Source organism: Netta rufina (assembly GCF_964035555.1).
Source record: "Netta rufina genome assembly, chromosome: 1".
NCBI classification, from domain to species: domain Eukaryota; kingdom Metazoa; phylum Chordata; class Aves; order Anseriformes; family Anatidae; genus Netta; species Netta rufina.
The window spans coordinates 120,073,772-120,096,483 of NC_140123.1; the positions used below are offsets into that span (position 1 = coordinate 120,073,772).

General features: G+C 40.0%; 1 protein-coding gene across 3 annotated transcripts in view; it reads right to left on the bottom strand.

The window, feature by feature from the left end:
- The window catches only part of ZBTB20 (zinc finger and BTB domain containing 20), a 453,606-nt gene that overhangs the window by 262,244 nt on the left and 168,650 nt on the right, over positions 1-22,712 (bottom strand). For all 3 annotated transcript variants that reach the window (XM_084301334.1, XM_084301336.1, XM_084301335.1), the window contains exon 5: positions 21,531-21,606. The gene's annotated coding sequence lies outside the window, so the exon portion shown is untranslated. The remainder of the gene's footprint in view (positions 1-21,530; positions 21,607-22,712) is intronic.

Genomic DNA, 22,712 nt, shown 5'->3' on the forward strand with positions numbered 1-22,712 from the left:
GCGGATAAATCACCTCCAGGTTGGCTAAGTTGCTTTTCAGGATTGCCAGATTGCTGGCATCCCAGGTCAGCAGTGACCAGGAAGAGCTGATGAATGTCCCAACTGGGTGAGAGGAGTAGGGCGATGAAATCATTCAAGTTACATCACAATTAGCAGTTGCCTTCTGCCCTTAAAATATTATTAGCAGCATCGGAAGGACCGGAGACCACAACTATTAACTCTCCTCTGGCTCTTGCAGAATCTCGGGGGCTTAAATTCAACATCTCTTTAGCCTCCATTTAAAAAGTGGGGCGAGCACGGCCAAAAGCAGTGCAAATATTGATAAGCTTTCTAGTGAATCCCAAAGCAACCTGGCTGATGGCCCTGTATTATCAGCAGGGCACTCATTAGTGCCTGGATGAGGAGTCGACCTGTGCCGTTGCAGGGTGTGCTCCACCTCCTGTTTGCTTAGGATGTTCCTTCTCCTTCCTGGGGTTCTCAGAGCAGCAGCTCTCCCTGGTGCACAAAGAGACGTGCTTTGACTAAAAGGACCGTGGAGTAGCCATCAGGCTTGTTGCTGGGGAGGGGTCCATTTTAATTAGAGCTGGGCAGTGGATGAGAGTTTTGGATTCTTCACAGGGACAGAAAAAAAACAGGTTTCTAGCATGCTAAAAAACAGTAAGGTGGCCAAATGCCTTCAGTCCTAAAAACCTGAGGTTTTCAATCTCTCTGTCATCAAAAGTGACCAGAAAATTCTCTTCAAAGTCTTTCTGCTAAACAGAAAAGAGAATATTATGATGAAGTGACACCTTGTCAATAGTATTCTTACCAGCTCTAAAACTAATAAAGTAACACAATGATGCAATTTTCAACTGGAAAGCAAGTCATTTCCCAGTAACTTGCAGGAGTTACTGGGAGTTACTCAAGGAGTAGCCTTGAGATTCAGCTCTTGCCCCTGGTTCTCCCTGAGTTGGATTTGATTCACACATTTGAGTGGAATTGCTCCTGATATTTACAAATATCACCCTACTTTCAACAAATTCTGTTTGTCCACCTGCATGTATCCTTCTCCTGTTGTAAAGAAACACAATTTATTCTGATCAATATACACTAATTTCTTCCTTTCTTAGTAAGTGACATTATACACTACCCTATGCCCTCCATTATCCTCTTATTTAGAAAAGAAATCATTTCTGTAGTAACTGGCCATAAAACTATTGTTCAGGTTCCCCTGGCATTTTTCCCCAGGGAAGCAAGATCATCAGTGCAGAGGGATGGTTTTAGCAAGGCCATGTAACTAGATGGACTCCTTCATGCTGAAAAATACTCTCTTGGGATTTAAGAGAAGCTGTGCACATCTTCCTTCTGACATTTCTGTTTCTAAAGCAAAGGATTAGACTGAGGGCAAAAGTACTGTACAAATAAAGCGCCAGGGCTACTGCTGCTGGTCAAAGCTGGTTCAGAGATGATTCTCTAGACAGCCTCCTCTGGATAGATCCTGCTGGAACTGAGTCTGCAGTCTGCAATGTTTAAATACTATTCAGAAGTTAAAACACTAGTGACAAACCCAGTTAGGTTTAAAGCCAGATTTCCATTGCAAAACACCCTGCATGCCATCCCTGCTGACAGGCAATGCTAGGCACCGCTGTCAGCTACAGGGTACAAAAGGAAGAGGAAGAAAGTAAATGTATTGCAAGTTTAAGACAGAGACACATACTGCTAACAAGTGCTGTCTGATATTCTTCCTCATCCCCAGTCTCTGCCCTAAGACATTGCTCTGATTTTGCAATACAGAGGGGAATTGGTCTTTGCACAGAAATCTACCCACAGGCTATAACTCCAGGATACCTTGAGAGTATTCATCTTACCCTGTGCTTGGCCTCTTTAGTCATAGGTGCTGAACACAGCAACCCTTTGATGAGGATGTGGCTCAGGGACCGTAATCAAACCGTGGTTGTGATTTGCTCTGATAGTCTACCAGCTCACTCTCTAAAAACAGATGGATAGAGAACAGATAGAGATGGAAATTGCAAGTGTTTTTAGGGGAGAGGAGCTGGGAGAAGAGCGAAAGTACAAGACCTCCACACTAGAAGGGTGGAACAGAGAATCCTAAGTGCAAATCAAATGGTGTGGGTTGAACGGAATACATCACATGAGAAAAGGAAGATCTGGCTGGAAACAGTCAAGACAGAAAAGACACAAAGATGAAAGCAGAGAATGTAGAATAAGAAAGATGAGATAAATCAGGATTTGGGGGATAGGTAGGGGAAGAAAGCTTAAGCATTCTAAAGACACTAGCAAAATCACCCAGACTTCACCTCACCAGCACAGGATGTAACATCCTCCCTAAAAGCTGCAGCTAGGTAAAAGTTGTGTTTCCTCTTCTGGTCATTAGCATCTATGTCTTCACAATAAATTGAGAGAAAACTATTTTTGAGGGCTTTGTCAGCTATTCTTCTTTTTGTACACTATCACAATTTCCCTGGCATGGCCAGAGAAGTATCCAAATCAAGCATGCGTTAGAAAATTTGGATCTTCTCACCTCCTGTTAATGATCTTCAGCTGAGGTCAGGGGTAACAGGACATCACTGCTACCCAACTGGTATACTATATGCACTGTGAAACAGTGTTGGAGCAGGTAATGAACTTCTTGAGAATAAAGTTCCCTGTGGTATATTGAAAAGAAATTACTACCCACACTCCCTGGTGTCACTTTCCATAAAGGAGGTCAGGGAGAAGGAAGGCCTGACACCGACAGAACAGGAGCACCCTAAATCCTCCCTTTGCTTCCAGTGGGACTCGTTACGAGTTCCCACAGAGCTGTGGGAGCTGAGCCCTACGCCTGTGCAGGACTCATTAAGTGATTCGTATCAGTAAACCGTGGCTGCCTCCTTTGTCTGAAGGAACAGTCCCTCCAAGTCACGGCTGGTATCTCCTGGTGAGGGAGGGAGGAAGGGAGAGAAGGAGGGAACGTCTCACACAGTGGCAGCCCCGCAGTAGCTCTCACATGGGTAAAAATACATTTCTCTCTCGCTCGCATGATTCTGTCCCCTCACTGGAACCTCTGCTGGAGACACTCCCAGATCAGTTACAGGTTTTAATTATGAGATGACAGTACCGATGGCTGGCTTTGCTTGAACCGGCATGTGTCACTGAAGCCGATGGGAAATATGTAAGAAAGAGACCCAGTTTAATTAGCCTGAATATTTTACAGTGATTATTTTCTACAAGCGAACCCTCCCACATCTTATTTGTCACCTGTCAGGTCTCTGTTCTTATCCACCACAATCTCTCCTTGCCTCTTAGTGTCATAAAAAACCAATGGCAAAAATGACAGACAGATGCAAACAAGATTTTGGTAATTACAGCACTGAGGCTGGTGGTTGTTTGAACATCGTTTTATTTCTTCCAATCAAACAAGTCCTTGGACTTCACAGCCCTGGAGCTTCAGACAGGGGTGAAGCTGATTATATTATGACATTACAGTGCAGACTGGCAGATCAGACAAAGTGGATTTCACTCAGTAATTAAACTGCAGTATCTTTCGTCTAAAGTCCAGGGCAGGATTAATCGAAAGGTAGCTCTTTATCATTGCGATTAGTGCTGGGATTTGAAGAGTGAGTCCACAGATTTCTGATTTGATAGCTAGTCCTGGGTACCAGCTTATCGGTGCCGGCACATCTGTCTGACTTGTAAAAATAGCATGAGGTCAAGATGTATTCACCAAGTTGCACTATTTTCCTTTATTTTATTTTTAGACCAAGGAAATTCAGATTGATTTAAATATTACAATGTTCTGTGTCTTTCTTTGGCAGTATGAAGATTTTTGTTTAAGACCTGTTAACATGTAATTCCTCCACCCTAAACTGCACTGAAACTATAGGTCTGACTCTAAATTTTCTCTGCAGCCTCACTTTTACTCTTCAGGGTCCAAAAAGTCCACCTGATCTTGGCAAACAGAACAATTCAGATTTAAAAGGTAATAGTTTTATAACCGCTATAAAGAGTTCTAGCAAATCAAGTTTCAAGCTTTCAAGGAGCTCCTAAGATTCACTGGATGAAAATACAGCCTTCAGATTTTGCTTTTGTGTCAGCATTATGTAAAATTCCTAACATCAAGTGCCAGCTGATGCTTTTTTTAAAAAAAAAAAAAAAAAAAAAAAAAGTTTCCAAAGCTCCTGCTTCTCCTCACAAGTTTTGTAAACACAGAGCTGGGAAATCTTGCAGTGTACAGCTAGACAGTTTCCTTATGTTGCTGGCTGGGGAAACAGCACTCCTGGCAGATGCCCTGATTTACTCAGTGGAGATGATTATCTACAGGTGGAAGCAAGGCAGGGAAAAGTAATGGATCTCTCTTCTTCCTTTCTCCTGGAAGTAGGCATTACGTTTAGGAAACAGAAAAAAGCAAATGGAAGAGAAAGAAACAACACTACTACTTCTCCTTCCCATCAGCAAAACAGTTAGGATCCAACTTCAAATTCTGGAGATACTCTCTACCTAAAATCTCTTGCAGAGAATGCTGTTTCTGGTTAGACCTAGAGGGAATACCCATGCAAAAATCCCAATGGCTTGCAAAAGTGTCTGGAGGGTGATTTGGCATTTGCTCTTAGGAAGTCATATACATTTTACATTTTAGGTTCATTTCAACAAGTTCTCAAGCCACGGTAGTCACAGAAACCAGTGAGTCACAGGCACTATTACTAGGTTCCAACTTTTTTCCCCAACAAATGCTGATTAAAAGTATATACTTGTAAAAGCTTCAATTAAAAAAAAATAAATTGCAGCTGTTGAAGAAGAATGCCTTTAGTGGCAGTGTTAAGATTTTTATTATTAATAATATTACTATATATATATATATATATATATATATATTTAAAGGCAAATCTGTTAGCTGAAAATCAGAAGTATTTTCTCTGGAAGTCAATTTTTTCAACAGAGTTCTTTGAGATCTTCAACCTTCCAAAAAGAAAAAAAAAAAAAAAAAAGAGCAAAGAGAAAGAAAGAAGAAGAAAAAAAAAGAAAGTCTTACTTTATGCTGTTTTGTTTCTTGCACGGAACAGGTACCATGCCTACCACAGTCTGCATGATTCAAATCTGACTTGGAATTGCTTGGCCCATTTCTACAAAAGGATAATCTCCAAAATGTCCTTTGACATTTTGCCTATAGCGATGTCTCCTCTCATTTGTATGAATCTCCAACATAGATTACAAAGACCTAAAGCAGGGGCAATCTCTTAATTTCTGCACAAACATTTAGTACAAACAGACCCTAATTCTGTTTGGGAACTGGGGCAGTACGGCAATCCAAATAACAAACTAAACAATTCCCTAGGCAAACAAACTATTTTATTTGCAGTTTTATTGTTATTGTTATTTTTGTAATGGAATTTATACAGAAAAAAAATGATTCATAACCATTCATTTTAAATCTTGAAAGCTATTTCATAGCTCTCAAAGCCATAGAAGACCCTCTGTAATCCTGCAGCCCAATTCCCATACAATAAAGAACATAGAATTTCACCCGGTAATTCTTATACCAATCCTAATAACTAGTGTCTGAATGAGTACATACCTTTTATTAATGAATACCAACTTAATTTAAGGAGTTAAAGCAGCAGAATATCACAAAATACCTTGGAAATTTAACAAGTACTTTCACTGCCCAAACACTTGTGAGTGTGAGGAGAAGAGAAAATCTAGCCAAGCAAACAGGCAGACATGCAGAAGCATCATATAAATGATCATTGAATAGTGCACCTCTTGTTCAACTAATAAAAACACAGATAAGTAACACAAATATTTCTATGAATGGACATATGCACAGACAGAAGATCGTTTCAGCAATCTTTGTTTAAATGGTTAGCAAAATATATAATAAAATCCCACTGCTGTACTTGTTCTTTGCAGAGGTGTGAAGGTACAAATTTTGTTCCCAGTCCTGCTGCTGATACTGTAGACACGTACTCAACTTGCACAGGGATTTCAAAGCTAGTATTCAGACCACTAAACTATTCCTCAGACCAAACTGAAAACAAAATGCAAATGAATACTGCCAATCCTAATTTCATACTGTTCCCTTCCCGTCTTTCACAGTTTTCCCCTGAAAATTCTAGCATCTTTTAAAAATACTAACAATCTAATAAGTACCAGGTTTTATGTTTTTTCCTCATTTCTGAGTCGCTGTATGATGCTTTGATCATGATAGAGTGTCTCCCCTCCAGTCACGAGGACCAGAAACATTTTACAAACAGAAACTGAAGATCTGGACATTATCTGTTTACTTCAATCTTCAAGGAAAGCAGGAGATATTATGACACTTTCAGTAAAACCACAACTATTGCCAGCAAAGTAAAATATTAATCTAGGTGTACACATCATGCATAAGCACTGAAATTCCACAAGAAAGCCTTGTAGTTTTAAGTAGCTCTGGAAAAAAGCTGGTTTTGTAACATACCCATGTTTTCACAAAGAGTGTTCAATCAGCAAGTGCTTCCCAGTACAGAGGAACAGACCCTAAAATGCTGAATCCCAGCTTTAGGGACACAGTGGCAAATCTCATATTAATATAAACGAGAGCAAAATCTGTCCCAGTATAAATACAACCATGTTGTATTTTAGACTTTCTACCCCAGAGAGGAGGAACTCTAAATAAATTCTCTTATTTTAGAGAACTACACATTTCTTCTACCAATCACCAGGAAAAGGGGAAAATACATGCCTTGCAGAATGATACTCTCTGAAATTATATCACAGGTGAAAGCTTGATAAATCCAGCTAGGACAGGAAGAGAAATTCCCAGACATCAGTACCAAAAGTAAGTGCAGGTGTTCCCCAAACACGGAAGATGCTGTCAGCATCTTGGTTCCTAGGCCATATGTTACTCAGATGAACTGAATCGATCCACAAACCTAACCTGGAAGTTACCACAAGTGTTGTAACTGTGATGCACTGATTAAGAATCTGTTTTTCTCAATTGAAGACAACCATAATTACTTTCAGCTGAGTCACACTCTCATAACGTACCCATCCTTAAATGATATTTAATGTAGTATACTAAGCATGTCAAGCATCCTTTCCATTAATAACACTTTGCACTTCTATTCTGCTTTTTATCCCGGGAGTCCAAAGCACTTTGTGATCGTGAATTAATCAATGTTACTACCACCTCTGCGTCAGAAATAGTCGGCCAGAGCCTACACAATGATCTTGGATGATAGCTGGGGATGTGAACCTCAGCCCTCTTATTGCCTGTCCCAAGTCTTGGCCAGAAAACAAATCACCAAGTCATAAAACTGACTGACAGTTCTTCCCCTGATTCATTGAATACCATACAATCAGAAGAAATTTCTCAGAGAAAGCAGATACCATAAACTTTGTATTCATCAAGGCAGAACAAATAAAATCAGAAGAACTACAAATAATTGAAAAAAAGCACAAGTTATAGTTTCTTAAGTGAACACCAACTTTGCAAGGGTTATGGTACCTCATTCCACTGCATTATCATTAGGCAGATTTAGAGTATCTTTCTCCTATGCTATGCTTAAAGGCAGCAGGTAAAACTGTACAGCATTAAAAAAAAAAAAAAAAAAAAGGATCTTGGTAACCTCAAATCTCCAAATCTGGTTCTAGGTGAAGTTTCATGAAGTTAAACCAGAATTGAACATCAACAAAAGACAGGTTCCTGCCAAAAGAATCTATAGATTTCCTGCTGGAAAAAGGTTAAAACAGTGTTGGGCAATATTCAAGAGCTCCTCAGATTTCACCACCAAAGAAATCTGTCCTTTCAAGTTCCTGTAAATAGAGCATAAAACCCTGAAGTACCTCACTAACTCTTGATTTGGTCTCTACTTAGGTAAAATACTTACGGAAGTCAGTGGGAGCTGGAATAGGGGCCAAGAAGAGAGTTTGTAAAAGACATTATTCTTGTTTTCATGATAGAAAATAGTTGAAGAGTGCAGGAAATGGAAGGAAAAGATTCATGCTTCACTGTGTTACTTCTAGTAAGGATAATGTCTTCAAAAAAAAGGGCTCAGGTAGCCAAACCAATCATGTCAAACTGTAGTTGGTCCCTGACATTATAAATAGCCTTGTATTAACAACTAAAAAGAAATAATGTCATTCATGACACCTGTAAAATAGGACAAGATCAATATACATTGTGCAGTACCTAAAATTATAATCCAGTTGTTTAAAACATATGGTATATCCCTTTGGGTAACACCAGATAATATATACTTTACTGGAGAATTTAATAAATTGCAGATATTTAATAGATCCTCTCTTCCTACACAGATTTCAGTAACATGGACGTAAATTCATGTGTTTTTTGTTGTTGTTGTTTGTTTTTTAACTTTTGCTTGATACATTTTGCAATTAACACTAAAGTTACAATACAACAATTCAACTTCCAGTAATTTTTTTTTTCAGTGACTAGTAGGCACAAATGCATAGCAACCTGGGAAGTCAAGTCGTACTTACACCAGTCAGCAAAAGTGCTGAGGGGTTTTTATGCTGTGTCAGAATCACAGAATCACAGAATTTCTAGGTTGGAAGAGACCTCAAGATCATCGAGTCCAACCTCTGACCTAACGCTAGCAGTCCCCACTAAACCATATCCCTAAGCTCTACATCTAAATGTCTTTTGAAGACTTCCAGGGATGGTGACTCCACCACTTCCCTGGGCAGCCTGTTCCAATGCCTCACAACCCTTTCAGTAAAGAAGTTCTTCCTAACATCTAACCTAAAACTCCCCTGGCTCACCTTAAGCCCATTCCCCCTCGTCCTGTCATCAGGCACGTGGGAGAACAAACCAACCCCCACCTCGCTACAGCCTCCCTTGAGGTACCCATAGAGAGCGATAAGGTCGCCCCTGAGCCTCCTCTTCTCCAGGCTGAACAAGCCCAGCTCCCTCAGCCGCTCCTCGTAGGACTTGTTCTCCAGGCCCCTCACCAGCTTCGTCGCCCTTCTCTGCACCCGCTCAAGCACCTCGATGTCCTTCTTGTAGCGAGGGGCCCAAAACTGAACACAGTACTCGAGGTGCGGCCTCACCAGAGCTGAGTACAGGGGGACAATCACCTCCCTAGCCCTGCTGGTCACGCTGTTTCTGATACAAGCCAGGATGCCGTTGGCCTTCTTGGACACCTGAGCACACTGCTGGCTCATATTCAACTGACTATCCACCATCACTCCCAGGTCCTTCTCTGCCTGGCAGCTCTCCAACCATTCCTCTCCCAGCCTGTAGCTCTGTAGATATACTAATATAGTAGATATACTAATGTAGATATACTAATATAGTAGATATACTAAGATATAGTAGATATACTAATGTAAATATATAATGTAGATATACTAATGGTTAAACTGTATGCTTAACTATCCATCACACCCACTGTATATAGTACACATAGAATGAGCATTTATAGGTAAAAATCCTGACGTAGGTGCTGATCTAAAATGCCGGAGGATCAACATTGTAATCAATTAATCATTAATGAAATTAACTGGTCTACATCTGACCTCCGTTCTTTTTATGATACTTAATTCTACTAAGTGCTAGGAAAAGGATTTCTCCTGAATTATTGCATATTAGGATTATGATCAATAAATCATGTGCCAGATGTGGTTACAAATGTGTAAAGTTTGATTTTTAGGGCTTAAGTCATTTGCTTAAGCATAGCTTCCAAGTGCCATCATAGAAGCCCTAGGGCTTCTACACATCTGGACACATCTAGCAGATATGACTTACCACTTCTGGAATACTCGTCTTTTGAGAAAAGCAGCTGTAAGCCAGGAGATGTGTCATAACATCTCAAATTGTACCAAGAACCAATGTTTAAGCAACTGCAGTGACCACTTACTGTACAGACAGTGGATGTGTATTAAGCTGTAGCTTTCCATCTAGTCATTGCTTTCAAACCTTCTTATTCTCAGCACCGATGTAAGAAAATAAAATTCCTTCAATTTCTGGCCAAACAAACATAAAATTAGATATTAATGAAAAATTCTGCTCACAATACTGCCTTTTATGTCCTCCATGTCTTGGCTCAGGAAATTCACACTATCTCTGCAAAGTAAACTCGCTGTAACACACAAAATTTCTTCTGACTCTGGCATAAACTGGAATTCTAAGGAAGAACATCAGTTTTATATTTTATAAAAACATTGAGCTCAATCCTGACAGAAATTCACAAACAAAAACCCTGACTGCACAAATTGTGTTGGACTGCATTCCCCCTGACTCTTGAATTTTCCTTTCAAGAGCATGAGACTGGATTTTCTGGACTAGATCCTGAGTCTGTGCAAGCCTTTTACACCAGCCAACGCACTTAACCCACTGATTGCAAATGTTTGCCCAGATTCCGTAAGATGGTATTGTTTGCTCTTGTTCTCACCTTCTGTCTTCACGTACTGCAAAAGCTACCGGGGAGACCAGCTGACACAAAGAGACTTCTATCAAAAGAAACCAGAAATACCTCTCTGTAAGGCTCACCCAGTGCGTCGTCACATTTCAAAACATGAATTTAAAAAATGCAGAGACAGATCTGTATTTATTCAAGATCTCACAGAGATCGCAAATACTGTTAGACGAGGGTTTTAAGGCAAATAATATCATCTGCTGTCTCTGCTTCACTTTAAAAAAAGGAAGCCCAGCACTGATAGAAGCTTTCAAGCTGCAGTTTATATTCTTATGACTCTACAGATTTTATTTCACCCATACTTGCTTTTTTCACTGGCAGTGGTGGTGTTTTTAGATGGCTGTATTTTCCCCAGTATGTCCATTAAGAACAAGACTTTTGGTTCAGAGCACTGAAAGATTTGGTAGTGCAATGTGCACCCACAAAGGAGACATGGGTTTGGATTGAAAGCAACCTCAGGGACCTTGGTCAGTGAAGTACAGACATATCATAACCACACATTTATTGAAATGGGAGACTCCTCATGCAGACTGTTACCGTTGAATTCTTGAGTGTTTTTCTTTCAGAGGCTTTGAATACTGTCTTTGAATTCTACAAGAAATCAAATTAGGACTCCTGGGTTCCATTTCCAGCTTGCCACTTACCCATGATAGGATATTTGGCAAATCATTTAACATAAATATGCTTCAGTTTACAGAGCTGAAATACTGCACATGGGTGTAGTAAGACTGATGAAAAGTACTATAACAGTATTATTAAAGTGCTTTCTCCCAGATTCTTAAAATTCCTTATCAAAGGTTCTCTTAACCCTCCTTGCTTAATTTTAAAGCCTACCCATTTTCTTAAGAAACTCCTTTTCAGAGGACAAAATTCTTCGAACGCCTAAAGATTTCCTTGCAGACATTTGTACAAGATTTTAGAATAAGGCAAAATATGGTGCCAGTAGACTAAAATGATTTATGAAATGATTGCCTTCAAGTCCCAACAGAGACCAGCCTAATATGCTAGTATCTCTTTACATGTCTTTATCCACTTTAGCTATAGTTCTGGGTACATGTGAGAAAGGACAGCTGTTTCTTTCTCCGTCGCCTCAGTCCTGCCACAGAAACCATTCAGCTTGTTCTGTGCTTGGGCTCTGCTAAGCAACTATTGGTTTGTGCAATTTTATTTTTTTATAAACAAATGACATTATTTTAAATTCACTCTTTTAATGCACAAATTTATATTCACCAAAACCCTGAGGATCAGATCTAGAAGATTAGAAGTAGTAAAGGGGAGTTGCGCTACATCAATTAATATTTAAAAGAAAACAATAATTTCATATACAGCCAATTTTATCAATAGCATACAGTACCCATGCTGAAACAACTGACACAACCACTCAGTGCTAATTTTTACTCATACAATATGTAAAAGTAGAAAGAACTCATAAAATGTAAATGCTAACCATTTAGGAGCTAATAAGAAGTCTCATTATTATATCTGTGTCCTTCTTACCAGTATTATTTAACATCTTTGTCTGACGTGGACAGTGGGATTGAGTGCACCCTCAAGCAGGTTTGCAGACAACACCAAGCTGTGTGGTGTGGTCAACACACTGGAAGGAAGGGATGGCATCCAGAGGGACCTTGAGTGGCTTGAGAGGTGGGCCTGTGCAAACCTCATGAAGTTCAACAAGGCTAAGTGCAAGGTCCTGCACCTGGGCCAAGTCAACCCCAAGCACAAATACAGGCTGGGTGGAGAATGGATTGAGAGCAGCTCTGACAGGGACCTGGGGGTGATGGTGGATGAAAAGCTCAATGTGAGCTGGCAATGTGCACTTGCAGCCCAGAAAGCCAACTGTATACTGGGCTGCATCAAAAGTGTGGCCAGCAGGTCGAGGGACATGATCCCCCCTCTCTACTCTGCTTTTGTGAGACCCCATGGAGTACTGTGCTCAGCTCTGGGGCCCACAGCACAAGGACATGGACCTATTGGAACAAGTCCAGTGAAGCACCACAAGGGTGATCAGAGGGCTGGAGCACCTCTCTTCTGTGAAGAGAGGCTGAGGGAGTTGGGGCTCTTAGGCCTGGAAAAGAGAAGGCTCCGGGGAGACATCATAGCAGCCATTCAGTGCTAAAGAGGGCCTACAGAAAAAAGATGAGGAGGGACTCTTTGTCAGGGTGTGTGGCAATAGGACAAAGAGTAACAATTCTAAACTAAAAGAGGGTAGATTTAGATGAGATATTGCAAAGAAATTCTTCGCTGTGAGAGTGGTGAGGCACTGGCACAGGTTGTCCAGAGATGTTGCGCATGCCCCATCCCTAGAACTGTTTAAAGCCAGGTTGGATGGGGCTTTGAGCAACCTGACCTAGAGGGAGATGTCCCTGCCCATGGCAGAAGGGTTGGAACTGGATGGTCTTTATGGTCATTTCCAACCCAAACATTTCTATGTCTTTACAATGGTCTCACAACCTGCAAAGGAGCATAGTGCCCCCATTTTACACACAGAACCAAAACAGCTAAGACTAACATTTCTAGCACAACTCCCTAATTTCAGTTACTCAGCTCAAGGCACCATACAGAAGAATCTTGGTTAACAATTTTTAACAGTTTACCATCTTCATCCAGACTTTCTTTATAATCTATGAACAGAAGTGAGCACTTACATGAGAGTATTTCATATGCCTTTCATTGTGATAGGGTGAATCACCTCTAAGTATCTACTACTCTCCACCTAACTATACCTGTAGTTGAAATGAGGAGATAAGATGGAGGTACCTGCACCATATGCTACTAAACGCCAGAGAGAAGATCATTTGACCTGGCTTTCAGAAGCTCTGAGCATCTGACTGTTAATGAAATCCATAAAAGCTACAAGTGCTTAGCCCTTACTTGAACTGAAGATGCTTAAAATGGAGATTTCCAGAATTAAAGCACAATAACTGGGAATTCATTAACACTTTGTTAATTCAAAACATTAACATCATAAGCATAAGGTTGGAGCTTTACTGCTCCTGCAGTCGTTTTCTTTAGATGATGTCATCTCTTCAGCTACAAGTAATACAGAAATCAGACTGGCCATGAGGAAGTCTAATGTTCGATGTTCCACTACAGACACCATCATTTTAACCACAACAGGACTTTTAGTGCTATCCTACCAGGAAAACTTTCTGATTAGCTTTTCCATTGTGATAGCAGACAGCGTTATCTGCTTTACAGCAAGGGCATTCTTCAGCAAGCAGGACTGTCACTAAATGTGATTCTGTGGTTTTCATGGAAGTTGCGCAGTTGCCTCTCTTGCTCTTTGCAAGTATTCTTTTTCCTCCTTCCCTCTTGAGTGAAAAAAGAAATCTGATCTTCACAGATGGAAAATTAAGTATTGCCAGGATGGTCAATATACCCAACAGCCATTCAAACTGGCCTGATAAATGAAAGCATTTAAATAGTTGCAACCAAAATAAGCAACAGAAGGTGGGAAAAGAAATGCATAATTATTCCAGCTAGTGGGGTACTGTTTGTTATACCAACTGGAGCATCACATAGTACACAGAACACAGACTACTACTAGCAATAACAATATTTTTGCATGCTTTAATATCTGCTTACTAAATCACAGGTACATGTGGTATACCAAATCAGAAAGAGTATAAATTAGCCTACTTTCTGCCATGAAAGTGTCAGCATTGTCAATCAGTTGTTCAAACCTCACGGGCAAGAAGACTGCTCAGAAACATAAAATGGCCAGTCTAATCACGACAATGTGATCGATTTAAATTTACTCCACTGCCTACATGACATATACATGCTTGCTTGGTGTACATGCTAGAAATACTAGAGATGAGGTAAACAAGTTTATATAAAATTAATAATCACCTTTCTTTCTCATATGGTCACACTGACCTCCAAGGGTCAAATTGCTAAACCAAGTAGCAAAGAATTGGCCACAAAGTAGTGGAGAAAGGTCTTTGTGGCTGTCCTTTCTTTCCCCTTCACTAAGTGACTTTTCAGGGACTTTCCTGCATGTTAAGCATCTTTTTTGCATTGCTTAATATTGTTATTAATAATTCATATTTTTGTCTTTCTCCTCTCACTCTGACAACTTTTATTTTTAATCAATGGGCATGTGTCAAATTGCTTTGTTATTTATTTATAATGTAAGCTGACAAAAGAATGGGATATGTGGTATAAAGCTGAGAGCGTTCCTTTCCTATGGTTGATATCCTCAGTAATAACTGTGTGTCTTGTTCTAATCAGTATGGTCTAAAAACTAATTTTGCCACAAATAATGGAGGACATATTTAGCACAACTGTACAACTGTACAACTGCATGTCTCTACTCTGTCTCCATATTCATGTACTGCAATAAAAGACAAATGTAGTTTTATTTGTATGCATGCACACTTTCTTTGGAAAAGAAAAGGAGTAGAGCTCACAAAGGTGTTTCTAGCAATGTACCAAATGCTTATACACTTATTCAGACAGATATATTACTCAGATCAATGTGTACTGGTCCCCCAATATATCAACAATTTTCATGAGCTGCTTATGGCAGAAATCAGTACTACCGTTTCCAGATAACAAAAAACACACAGAATCACTAACTTGCCTGACTAGAGAAGTCACCAGCACAAAGCATGCTTCAAACAGTAGCCCACCTTGCCATAAAGCTAGAAAAACAACCAAACATTTCCTCACTGAACATATGAAAAGCAAGCTGTTGATTACAACTGGCTTCTGTATTGCATGCTTGCGATTTGAGTCTTAAAAGTTATTTTATGCACACACATTTTACCTTGACTGCTACTTGAAAGCTCATCTAGTTACTCTCTAGAATTCTTATTTTCACAAATAGCTGCAGCTGAATTGAATTCAGTGTTGTGACTGTCTTGGTGTGTCCCGAGGCAGAAGAAAACCCTGTCTGGACTGTAGGAATGGTTTGGTGGTGATCAGGACTGTATTCAGCAGCAATGTTTGCATGGGTAGTGTCATACAGCATATAGTCATTGTAAAATAAAGGACTGGGAAAGGCAAAGGATTAGTCACACTTTTTTTGGATGTAAAGGATCCTGTGCCACACAACTCCTAATTCAAAGGAGGGCACAGACTGAGGTTGTCTCCTTAGACTCCTTCTGCCTGAAAAGCTCCTGCTTCCCATTTTCCTATAGTTACCACCACCATGCATGTTGAACACTCAGTGGGAACCCTGTTTGAACTTTTTTATTTCAAAGTGTAGTGAGAGGGTTGGTGCAATACACTAACATCCCTTCATATCACATGCCAAGCACAACGTATTATCAGCGGATGCTAGGTCCAGCAGAGTTATCTGTTACAGCTCTGAAAGCCGAGCAAGTGACACAGCACAGCAAAAATCTCAAAGCAACCATATGGGCTGGCCAGTGTATTTGAGAAGGTACGTCAAAGAAAGCAAGGTAGAGGATTATGTTGTTAGAGCTGTGGTTTGAGGGAGAGAAGAATTGACTTTGATTTTTAGAATAAACTGCCATAGTCTACATACACACATTTGATTTTATTTTCAAGTTAGCTGGTGTTTCAGTCTGTTTTAATTAATCCGCCATGGAAGGGAGAATAAAAATTGAAGCATTTTCTTTGATGTTATCCTAGCCTTAATGCTTTCTTTCAGTGCTTTCTTCACCACACACATCATGCTGAGAATAAGCATGGCATTCAGAATGATGATTCTCCCTCCTGATTCACGACTCGGGGATACAAAGAATGCAAATGCCTGCTTCTTACAAGTAAAGACCTGTTGGTAGCCAGATCTCTCCATCTTCAGCCTCCTTTTGATACAGTTATGGGGGAACCCAGAATTCATCATGACACTAACAGAAGTGGACAGTTGACATATTTCTGCCACTAACATCACTAGGAAGTGAATTCCACTTCTACAAAAAAAAAAGAGACCATTCAGATTCTTAGTGACAGAGAAAATAGCGGCCGTTTAACATACTGCCACGTACAGCATCTAGATGACTTCAGAATTGGAAAGCATGGCCCAGGGAGAGGGACTGAAGCAGTCCAAACCTCGTGACACAGCTGAGGAATTAATCCAAGAAACCAGCCTGAGATTTCTGACCTCAGAAGGCTAGACAGTGTTCTCCTCACATACCTTCCTCTCCCAGGAGAACCTCACAGAATTAGCTTTATATTTCTATTTGTGTTACAAGCTACAAATGGCATAGGCAAGAGCAAAGGATTCTTGTCTAGTTTGCTTCACAAGTTTATGGATTTTAAAAGGCCAGAGACAAAATCCACTGGATGCACAGACAAGCTGTGCTGCAAGACAATTGAAAACACAGCAATTCTGAAATGAGGACATTGTGCTGGAAAGCGCTAGCTCTCCCTGGGTAAGAAATAATGCCCATTTCTGTCCGTTGTCTTCCCAAACCTGATTCAAGAATCCAAAAGTGAAGGTGGGTGAGTTATTTAGTTGTTGGGGTGGTTTTTTGTTTTGGTTTGGTTTTGTTCATTTTCCTACGTGTGAACCTGCTTTTATTTAGGGGTGAGATTTTCACAATATTCAATACTGATATAATTCACCTCAAGTGCATGGTACTCCCCACATAGACTTCAGCAGACATAAAATAAAGCCATTGCTGACTTTTGAAAAGCTTACATTAAAAACAAACAGAAATCTAAAATAATCATTTAGTGACAGCGTATACGTGATGTTTATAGGTGGTCCTGTCTTTTCTCACCATATATTTTTCAATTCCTACCAAAGGAAGCTTCTCTTTCTTTTTTCTTTTATAACATGCTTGACTACAGATGCAGTTTCATACTGAAATGATATAAAAGGTACAAAGATACAAAGAAGACTAATTGGAGAAAGCCACAGGTATTAGAGTTAAGTGTTCAACATATACTTGTACATACACATCTATGCAATTACAATCTGCCAGTATCATTATGTAAATACAGTTTACAATGTTTATGTTTTTTGTTCAGTCTAAAATCTACTAGAAGTGAAGAAAGGCAGGCTTGCCCTAGCGGACAAGTGACACTACCTAGGATTACTGCTTTGACAGGTTGGCTCTTGGGAGGAGGGAGTCAAAACAACTGGATCATCTGAAGCATCACACATCCTTGCAAGAACAAAAATGAGTTTGAATTATAAACAGATGTGCGTGCTTCCAAGGACTATGGATCTTCTGACTTCGAGAGGAAAAGGTCAGGGCATCTGGTTTTTCTTCCTCAATTTCCACTTCATTTGGTGTGCGGCTTACTTTATTTCTCTGTGCCTATTTCCAAATTCCTGAATAGGAAATGCCAGTTGTACACAACACAAACACCGTGAAGTGTTGTGGTGTATTTTGATGAAGGTCTTTTGAGATCTCCTGAAGAGGCATGCTATCAGGGGATTAAGTATTGATCACAAAACAATTTGAGGATTTCATGTAAAAAATAATGGTATTATTACTGATGTAGAACCAAAGAAAGCTTATCTTTTTATGTAGTCACTTCCAAAGTATTTACTTCTACTCTACAAGCCTGCCTTATGCACTTATGTGTATTCTGAAATCAAGTACACTAAGAGGCAAGTCTTCTGATCATATATACACCATGAGCCAAATTTAATCCTGCCTCATACAGTGGGTAGATACTTTGACCTTCAAGAGGTGTCAGTCAAGACAGAATTTATCTCAGTACCTTTCTCTGCCAAAGTTTTCCACAATCTTGCTCATGTGTTTTATAGTAATACTTTCTTTTTCCCTGTTCATTAACTATTAAAATAAAATATTCACATGACAGATTTTTGCCTCAGTTTTCCCACAGCAATCATATTTCCTCACCCAAGAGGATGTCAGGAAGCTTCATTAATTGTTTCTGAAACATTTACAACTTTTCATGGAAAAAGGTAAAGCATCCGTCTCCTAAAGGAGAAAAATAATTTCCAAATGGATGAAGCATCTCAGCTCCCCTCTGCAGCGCACATGTATTTTTATTCTTCTCTCAGAGAGAAAGAATATGAGACACAGATGTTATAATCAGTTTGTCAAGTTCACACCTATTATCTAAAGAACAGAACTTATGTCTTTTCCCCTTCAGTTGCAGTCTTTAACCTCAAAGCAATGCTTCATGGTTAAAATACCTCTGGATCTGGTGACAGACCAGAGGGTATCTGAATAAAACAAATCATCCCACAAGCAACAGCAGCAGCGAGGCTTGGCTTTCTTTGGATTTGGTTTTAATTTCTCCCCCTCTCCCAGACACAATATCCCCAGCTATGACTGCCCTCTCCCACTTCTCCCTCCCATGCTCTTTCGTGCTTCCCTCTGGCCAACACTCGCAGCCCCTCCAACTCCCTCCTCCATCCCTAGTGGCAGGGCACCCAGGACGTGCTGAAGGGCACAAGTGTTGGCTCCCAGGCCAGTTTGGGTGAGCTGACTGGTCCTGCTGGCAGGACAACCGTTGTGTGCATCCCAAGTGCATGCTGTTACCCAGAGCTGTCGCAGTCCACAGTGGTTACCCTATGTGAAACAGAAGCCCGCTTACAAAGAAATTACCTCCTGGCTGCAGCTCACTTGAGCTAATCTTATGTAAGAGTTGCTTTCGTTTATTTAAAAACAAGAAAAAAATCATTTGAAAACTGAATTGAAGGAATGGAAATTTCCAAAAAAAAAAAAAAAAAAAAAAGCTGTAAAATTTCTAAAAGAAAAAAAAAAAGCCAAAGATAAAAGCATCAGTAGTTGATGCAAACAGGTGAACATGCTAAAAAAAAGGAAAACAAGAAGAAAAAAAGACCCTGAACTTTAAAACATATCACCAGGGATACCACAAGGGATGGTTGCCACTAATTTAAAGATTGTATTGTCCCTTACCAGAGGGTGCATTTATTTTCTTTCTTTCTAGGTATCAGGACAGTAGATGTATTTTCACACCAGGTTAAACTATTGCTATCAAAATTATAGGTTAGGAATGAGCTCCACAGGTATGCACTGAAAAAGTTCTTTGCTGCAAACCGAAAAACAGGGACTGGTGCTCAGAAGAGATTAGGGATATCTCAGGAGCAGAAAAGGGAAAAAAAACAACATCAGAAAGCTATGTCTTCACAACAGGAAGCCGTGGGAGGCTCGGGGTAGATACTAAGCCACTGTTTGCTGAGGACTTGAATTAATGTATTATGGCTCTATAACAATCAATTCCAATGAACATATCCAGACCGAGATCCTCTAAAGGAATGATCAGCACTGGCTTACAGACTTGAAAGCAAAAAGGCATCATATGAATAGTATTCTGTCTTCATGCGTCACATAGGCACTTTACATCCTGCCTCCTACAGGCAAACCAGACAAGTCCTATGTAAAATAAGGATCTACTGGGTTTCACTTGTTCTTCCTGAGCTTTCCTCATCTGATTCCAGCCCTGCAGTCTCCCACCACAGTACAGACTCCCTGCACAGCAGCATTTCAGCTTTTCACCCACCCTGTGGTCCTTTGTGCCAGGCACAGCTGGGCAGCTTGTTCTCGTGTCTGCTAAGCACGTTGCTTACATCCCTCGCCCAGAGCAGGGTGGAAGCCATGGCCCTGTACTGCAGTTTTCCAATGCCCCATATTGAAATTCCTTGCAGAAGCAGGACACACTATATCAGTAGAACATTCTGGCTCCTCAGCTGCCATGGGGCTGTCACATGCTGTCTCCTTGGCTATCCCGGATCGTGACCTAAATCATGTACATTCTTCTAACCCCTCTACAAAGTGACCCCAATGCATAGGTCTCATGTGCTGAGCCTGAAAGCAAACAGTACATTTGGGGAACCTTGGATTTATTTCAAAATAGATGAAGTCCTTTTCCAAAAGAAACAGGAACATTAAAGCCTTTGTAATGGAAACAGTGAGACATGGGCTTCAGACTGATCAAGCTGAAGCAATCTTCAAGGCAATCTTTTGTCACAAATGAGCAATATTTTCACTCCCCACCCCTTAGCAGACCCCTGTGATATATTTTATTTCCTTTGCAACTGGCATCAACTCATTTTCCAAAGTCAAATACATCTACCTTCCTTGTTTCTCTCTCTTGGGACTCTTTGAAAGAGAAGGAAAACATCAAGACTAGACTGTGTTGTGGGATTTAACATGTCAGGAGAGAAACAACAAAGAACACAATTATAGGAATGATACATAATACAAAATAAACTGGGAAAAGGGTGAGACAAAGAAAAAGCGCAGCTGAATCATCTGAGCTATAGCTGCAGAGATCCCTGCATAAATCCCCCCTATAATTTGCCCTATCACAATCACTTGGTTTAGGATTCTGCTGTACTCCATTTCACCACTGCCTATCACTCACACACATAAAACCAGTGCTGCTTTGAGCTACGCTACTCCTTGATCATAAAAAGCCTTCCTTCCCCCAAACCCATCTGCCTGCCAGCTCAAAAATCCCAGGTAAATCCACCACAAGGTATCACCTCCTCACAGCACTTAGAGCTGCAAGTTGTGCCCAATCACCATTTATCCATCTCACTTTGGGCACCATTTTGTGAAGACTGACTCACTCCACCATGTCCTTTACTTCTTAGAGTACTAGGTAATTTGTCCTTTGCAGTAGCATCCATTTTGTCTACCTGATTTCCTCTCTTCTTGGAATTTCATGAGGTCACATCGGTTCTATGTCACAGGAGAGTACACGAACTGGTACAAGGGGAAAAGTCACCATGGAAAGAATAAATGTCTTCATAAAAGGACACTATCACTGCCTGACATCTATTTACATTTCAGATGTCATCACACAAGGCTGTTGAAACTCAAGCAGTTTTGGACAGTAGCTCTCATTCTGTGTCACTGACATCTCCCTAATAGGGTGTGTTTGTGGCATTTCTCTGGGCTTCTTGCATCATTTGTACACCATTCTAAGTACAATCCTAAATGTAATCATTCTTCTGCTGTCCTTCAAAGCTCCTTTCTATCACTGGCCACCTTTCACATCCAGGGTTAAAGAAGCTCTCTCAAACTTCTGTTACCTTGAATTTTTCTGCTGCTTCATAGGAAAAGAATCGCATAGTAACTCAAGCAATGCTTTAAATATGCAGAAAAGAAGTAACACCTTTATAATGAAAAGGTGAGCCTTCTAGTGAGAGAGGTCACTTTCTAGTAGCAATGTGCAAAGAAATGCTAAAGCCTTATTATTACTCACAGCTATAGGGAGATCTCCTTCAGCTCAGTCGATGATTGTGTGGAACCAAAGGACCAGGACCACGAAGGCAATTTGTCTGAAAATAGGAAAAGGAGAGCAATCTTTTATTTAAGAGTATCATGCATTTGCAGTTGGCTGCAGTATTTTCTCCATCAAGGCTCCATCTTTAAAACAAATGCAGAAAAAAATCTTTCTTCTCTCTCAAATGCTCAGAAAGTTTTCCATCCAATTTATCTTTTTCATTTCAACTTTTCAAAATGTTTTATAGATCGCATGACTTGTTTTTCCAATTTTTATGAACTTTGTTCCAACCTGATGACTAATGGAAAAATCTTTTTATGGAAAAATTGTGAATGTGATGTACCAGATTCCATAACTCTTGGAAAAACTTTTGCATCAGATTATCTATAATACTCTCTCATACCTGTATTCATTGTTTTTTAAAATGTGATTATGATTACTGTGAATTTGTTTTGTAATAGACTAAATACACACTTTCCTTGCAATCTAAAATTTAAAGACTTAAATGCTTGCAGTAACGACCAAGTTCATTATTTGTTCCTTCCTAATTTCTCATGACTAGATAAAATGCTGATTAGTTATCCTCTTGGTTTCCTCTACCTTTACTTTTCCCTGAAATGAAAGACCCTGTTTCTCTAGTACTTAAATCAGAAGGCAAGAAGTTAAGGTCTCCATCTTTTCCTCCACCAGCACTGTGAGAATCATTTTGTCACCTTGTATGAATTACTTGCTTCTGCAAGGATAACTCTTGTGATCTCTAGGGAAAGATAACATCACAAAGTCCACTGGTGTCCCAAGATCAAACGTGTTTAAAGCACCCATGACAATGAAGTGCTCCCAGTCCTGCACTACGGCCCTTATTCGGTAATCACAGGCCACAGATTTCACTTGGACAGCTCAAGCTTAAAATCACAAAATTAGAGCCTAATGACTTTATTAATAATATTATTAATAATGAAGCATTTATATTCTCTGGCCATTTTCATTTCAAATCGGGATTTATGGTAACGTGAACAAAACCCCAAATAAATTGCATCTGAAATTATCAATAGTTCACAGAAGCCCAGCTCTGTCAAAATGTGAGGAACAAAAAAGGTGCAGCCATAGCTCCTTAACCACTTGAATGCTGGCTGTATTTTTTATGACAATCCTGCATTAAAC